A 6745-nucleotide genomic window follows, 5' to 3' on the forward strand; every position below is an offset into this window, starting at 1 on the left:
CTCGTATTTATCCATGTGCTTTCATTGGGGGACTTTTGGCAGCCACATTTGAAAACACGCCACAGCCCTCTGGCCACTTTTATGGGTTCAGAGGTGGCTGTCTGACCCAAACTTGGCCCAAATCCCTTTTTAATAACTTTTCACTATTTTATCAGTTCAGGGATGGCTATGTGATCCAAGCTGGGAACGGAATGTACTAGGAGAGAGAGCAAAAAGTGACCAGACCAGTAACATGCAAAGCTATTCAGGGCTGTAGTTTTCCACCCCATGCACTGTGGAGGAGAGGGGGCTGGTGTGCAGCAAGGGAGAGGAATGAAGGCAACTCTCAGAGCAGTGTAGAGGTGACAGGTAGAGGCACTGGTAATGTGCAGGTCTCTGCTTCCAGCATGCTCCTGGGCTCCCACTGTTTCCTGTCCTTGAGTCCATGACTCAGTCCTTACAGTCAGATCTCCCCCTTTTTATTTTTTTTTGGAGAGGTTTTCACTATAGGGCGCGTGCGCTCGCCAGACAGAGAAAGACAGAGAGATAGAAAGCGAGAAATCACCCCCCAGGAGGGATGGCCACGCCACAATCCCTTCTCCTCCATTCTCCTCTCGGGATCTTGGGCACGCACGCATACGTGTCCGGCGTGAGTTTTAAGCCACCGGGTCTGGGACACAAACCGCAGTTGACTACGTGGGAGTCCAGCGACATAGCCATTACACTAACTGCTGGTTCCTAAGATCTCCCTCTTTGCTTTAATTTTAGTAGGTTTCTGTTAACTACAGCCAAAAGAATATTAATCAATACAGTCTATTAAAGAAACCAACATTCTATTTGTCACATTTATGTTTTTATTTTTATAGTATTTTTTTTTTTTTTTGCTACAGGGCATGTACACTCACCAGAGAGAGATAGACAAAGAAAGTGAGGGATAAACCCCCAGGGGGCATGGCCATGCTGCAATTCCTTCTCCTCCATTCTCCTCTTGGGAGTTTGGGCAAGCATGCACAGCCCTTGGCATGTTTTTCAAGCCACTGGGTCCTGATGTTTCAAGTCACTTGAACCACAGAGTTGACCATGTGGGATATATCACTTTAACCATCAAGTCACCTGCCTGCCCAGTAACATTTTTAATAGCGTGATTTAAAAAAAAAAAAGAAAAGAAACAAAAGCAATATCTTTCTGTGATTTTTTTTTTTTTTTTTTTTTTTTTTTTTGCCCTTGCTGGGGGGACAGAGAGAGAGAAGGTGAGAAATCGCTTGACAGGGGAGGTGGTCATGGCACAATCCCTTCTCCTCCATTCTCCTCTCAGGATTTTGGGCACACACACCCCAACATGAGTTTTAAGCAGCCAGGTCTGGGACTTGAACTATGGTCAACTATGTGGGAGTCCAGCGCTCCAACCACTCACTATACCATCTGCTGGCCACCAAAAGCATTATCATTTTTAGCTTATAAACTTCTTAAGTAAAAGAACCATAATTTCTCCTCCTTATCTACCATCTTCTTCTCATCTTCCTCTGTTCTCTATTCTATATCCTCTTTTATTTTATTTCTTTATTTTTGTGCTGTTGGAGCCTACCACAATGCCAGACATCAGTAGATGTTCAATTGACAGGTGGCATGGTGGTTAAGATGCTGGATTCCTATAATAATAATAATAATAAACAGAATTAAATAAGTAATTATTTAGCAAGAGAGAGAGAGAGAGAGACACTCAATTAATGTGTAATGACCTGAGATAAATAAAAAGGAAAATGAGAAGGAAATCCCCCCAAAATCCTGCCAGTAGTTTTTTTTCACTAGCAATATCAAAATTGCAATTACTGTTGTTGCTTTAATAATAGAAAAAGATAAATTTAGAAATAATTTATACTGAATATTTCATAAGGCAAAGCAGAATGGAAAACACTTTTATCATTGTCAACAAGCCACAACTCCTGCTCCTCTTGCTGCATTGTCTTCTCTTGCAAAACCGTATCTTGCTCATATCCAACTTTGTTCTCTCTCTTTAGTATATATATATTTTTAAGGATAGGGTCTTGCCACGTCACCATTGTCCCTTCTCAGCCTCCCAGCTGGGAAGGCAGGCATGCGCCGTCATGCTCAGCTCTGTTTCAGGCAGGGTTCTTGATTGTGATGATCCTGTCTCAGCCTCCCTCAGTCACTGAGACTACAGGTGGGTGCTACCATGCCTGGCCTCCATGTTGGACTGAGAATAGAACCCAGGCTTCCCCTGAATCCCAGCCACATGAACCCAGTGTCCTAGCAGCATGCATCACCGTGGCTGGGCCACGAACTCTGCTCTCGCCCCATGTCTGTTCCTGTGGTGCTGAGTACGACTGGAGTGAAAAGCAGCCACGCTGACTGGTCTTCTCTGTGCTTGGTCACTGGCCACAAGGGCACCCTTAATCTGCACAGTAGTCGTGCATTTCTCTCATCTATCCTGTCCCATTGTCGAAGGTGATTATTTCACTCTGCCATCATGCTCTGACATCGTGTCCCCCCAAAATCCATCTCAGCTTGCATTTTTTCCTTTGAGAAGGGAAAGGCATTAAGAAGAGAATGTGTGGGGACCAGCAGTTAGCGTAATGGCTATGTCGCTGGACTCCCACATAGTCGACCGCAGTTCGAGTCCCGGACCCGGTGGCTTAAACTCACGCCGGGCGCGTGTGCGTGCGTGCCCAAGATCCCGAGAGGAGAATGGAGGAGAAGGGATTGCGGCGTGGCCATCCCCCCTGGGGGGTGATTTCCTGCTTTCTGTCTCTCTGTCTCTCTCTCTGTCTGTCTGGCGAGCGCACGCGCCCTATAGCAAAAACCTCTCAAAAAAAAAAAACAAAAAAGAAGAGAATGTGTTGGACTCCCCCGACCCCGCCACCCCATACACGCCTCCTCTTATCTACCTCCATGTGTTCAAGTCCCTACCTTGCCTCCTGTCATTATGAATGAATTGAACATGCCAGCCCGTGTTCAGCACTGATTCTATCCCCTCTCGCTAGCTTAAGAATTTTGCTCCAACAACTCCCTGTCGCTTCCACACGCCTATCTTTTGTATCATTTTCTTTTCCTCTTTACTGGACTCAGACTACAAAGAGCTGTTGCTGCTTTCCTTAATACACGCACACACACACACGCACACACACACACACACACACACACACACACATCTAAACAACTTCTCTTAACCCACTTCATCCCTTGTTGGATACTCCATTTTTTAAAATCTTTTTTTCAAGCAAAAGTCCTTGATTCCAGCAGTTCTTAAAGTATAGAGTCAGGCCCAGCAACATCAGCATCACGTAGGAGCTTGTTAGAAATGCAAATTATTGGGCTTTCCTCCAAATCTACTGAATCCAAAATTGGGGTGGGACCCAGCAACCCGTGTTTGCTCAAGCCCTCCCAGTGATTATGTGAATGCTCCATGTTGAGATTCACTATGGAGGAATAGTTGCTGACTCCATTTTTTGTTTTTAAACTTTCTGTTAAACACATTCCAGCCAAGTTTCAGGTGTCCCTCTCCCACAGAAACCACTCTAAGTCATGAATCTTCTCCATTGGTGGACCGGGTTTTTCACTGTCAGGAAGGGAAGTTACCAGTAAGTGGGGTAGAGAGGCTAAATGAACCCTGTCATGGTGGACTAGAGTCAGAGATATCAGGAGAAACTTAGGTTTGGTTAAATACAGATAGACACAGATATATATTGGGCTGTTGGGAATGTCTTGGGATTTGGGGCACATACGCACACATGCCTGGCATGTTTTTCAAGCTGCCTCATCCAGAATCAAACCACACTGTTAGCCATGTGAGATCCAGCCACCTTGCCCACCAGGCCACCTGCCGGCTGGCTCAGACTCCCAGATTTCCAATTTTTTTTTTTAGAGAGATTTTTGCTATTTTTGTGTAAGCTTGCCAGAGAGATAGAGAGAGAGACAGAGAGACAGAAAGTGAGAAATCACCCCCTGGGGGGATGGCCATGCCACAATCCCTTCTCCACCATTCTCTTCTTGGGATCTTGGGCACTCATGCAGATGTGCCCGGTGTGAGTTTAAGCCACCAGATCCAGGACTTGAACCTCAGTCGAGAATGTGGGAGTCCAGCAACATAGCCATTATGCCATCACGCCATCTGCTGGTCCCCCAGATTTCTATTTTAGTTAGAACTCTTCCCCACCCTAGACTTTTATACTTACTTGTCTCCTGGAAATCTGAATTTGAATGTCAATAGGTAACTAAAACTTATCTTGACCAAAACTGAGTGTCTGAGTGCTTTACAAACTCACTCTTCCTATAGTCTTCCCTATGTTCATGAGTGGCAGTTTCATTACTTTGTTCACTTAGTTCAAACCCTTTGGAGCTATCTTTGACTTTTCTCTTACCTTATATCCAGCCCACTAGAAAAATTTTCCAGCTCTGTTTTAAGATATACGCAGGATCCAATCTCTCCTCACCACCTCCCCTGCCACCACCCTGATCCAAACCACTGTTCTGTGCTTTGACTAGAGACAGAGGCAAAGCTGGTCTCCCTGCTTCTGCTCTTGACTCTCCCATGTGTTCTCAACGTGCTGGCAAGTGATCCTATTTGTTTGTAAGTCAGATCGTGTCAAAATCTACTCAAAATCCTTTACGAGGTCCCAATTTTCTCAGAGTGCAAGTCGAAACCATTTCTATCGCCTACCTGCCCTCGCACGGTCTGTCCCCCCGACAATGCCTGTGATGCGGAATGCTGCTCCTTCCCCTCTAGCTCAGCAGCAAAGGCCTCATGACCGGTCCTTAAACAACCCAAGCGTGTAACTGCTTGGGGGATTTTAGGCTCATCTCATTTTCTGCTAGGAACACTGAGTTTATGGTAACTTGTTATGAAACCATAGACAATCAATGCAGATTGAATCGTATGAAACTGCCAGTGATTCAAAAATAATGGTTGACCTCCAAAATGTCCATTTAGTGTGATGCTATACAGTGAATTTCAGTATTTACCCTCACTCCCAATGCCCTCGCTTCTACCTTTCTCTGCTTATTTTCTCTCAAAGAATGTATCCCCATATAATTTATTGTTTGCCATATTTATTTGGATTACAAGCTGTTTCTTCCCACTATAAGGTAAACAGAGGCCTTTATCTGCTTCGTTTACGCTGTATTCTCAGTGCCTAGAGAAATGCTTGGCAAATAGTATTTAGTAAATGCTTCTCAAATGTCCCATGAGTGAACGGAGACAGGTGGAAGAGGTGTGGATGATGTCAGTATAAACCACTTTGTTGGATAAAAACTCTGGTGGGAACTTGAGAAAAACCGGGAACTCTGTATACACTCTTAAACTTCGGGGTTTCCAGAATCCAGCCTTATGGAAGATTTTAGTTTCTATGATGAAGTGTTTTTCATTCAACCCAAAATGACTAAAATAAAAACTTCCATATGGAAAGTGTTCAAATAATTTCACTTTCAGATGGCCAGGTCAGAAAGTTTAGCTGCCAAATTTAGAAAACTGGAAATGGAAACAGCAGCACAAGCCACATTCCTCATTTCCTCCATGTGAGGCCAATGGTGGTGTGAAGAAAGGAAGTGCTGCTAGTTCTGAGAACGGGCCAGGCACTGGGCCGCGTCCTCCCATGTGGGCCATGTCCTCCCATGTGGGCAGCATGCTCTCTGTCTGTGGGTGGGCTGGAGCACTTTGGGTCACAATGGGAGAGAGAATGCATCAAAAAAGAGATCCATCTGCAAAAGGGGAGACGAGACCTCTTCCAATGCTCCCGAAGTATCTCAGACCATTTAAGATAGATTTGCTTCATTAAGAACATGATATGAGTCATCCAAAATGCCATGAAAGGGCCAGCCCTTGGCCTGGTGGGCAAGGTGGCTGGATCTCACATGGCTGACCTCATGGTTCAAGCCGTGGACCAGTGGTTTGAAAAATACGTCAAGAGCATGTGCACAGAGTGCCCAAAGGGATGGTAGCATGACCATTTCCCCACGTGGGTATTTTCTCACTTTTCCTCTCCCTCTGTCTCTTCAGCAAGTGCAGAATGATCTGGAAAAAAATAAAGACATTAGATTTTCACGTATCTCATTCAGTACAGTGCAGTACCTGAGCACAGATATCTTACACTGCCTTTAGAGGATCTCTGGAACATTCAGGATAGAATTTAATATTGTTGTCTCTGTATCCTACCTTTTCTCAGCTCGTTATCTTTCAAAAATGAGGGGAAAAAGAAGAAAGTGAAAAGATAATCCTACCTCTTACTCATAACAGCTGTTTACATTTTCCAATATTGTGCCCAAATATTATCCATAGCTATACATTTTTAAATTTTATTTTATTTCAATTTATTTATTTGCATTCATTCACTGTATATCATTACAGCATACAAAATGAGATTTTCCATCCAGAGTACACTGTATATTGTCTCAATCAAGCACATCAACAAACATGTTATTGTCAGCAAATGATCTTCCATTTCTTGTTTTCTGTATGTTTTGCTTCCCCCCGCATCCTTGATTCCCTATCTCTTACCCTCTGCCATCTCCCACTCTCCTCCCACACTGTCTCTGGTATCTATGTTTGCTTTCTATACTGTTTCCCCCCCACATTTTATTGAATCACCAAAGACCCTAATCAATCCAAATACCCTCATAACAAACACAGGTGACACACACATTTCCATGAACACAAGTCTAACTTTATGCATCCTATAAAGTAGCACCTAGCTGGGGCTACATATCCTACTGTAGTCATTGAATAGATATATTTTTTTCCTGAAACTTTTTT

Source organism: Tupaia chinensis, unplaced genomic scaffold (genome assembly GCF_000334495.1).
Source record: "Tupaia chinensis unplaced genomic scaffold, TupChi_1.0 Scaffold000147_1, whole genome shotgun sequence".
Taxonomy (NCBI): Eukaryota; Metazoa; Chordata; class Mammalia; order Scandentia; family Tupaiidae; genus Tupaia; species Tupaia belangeri.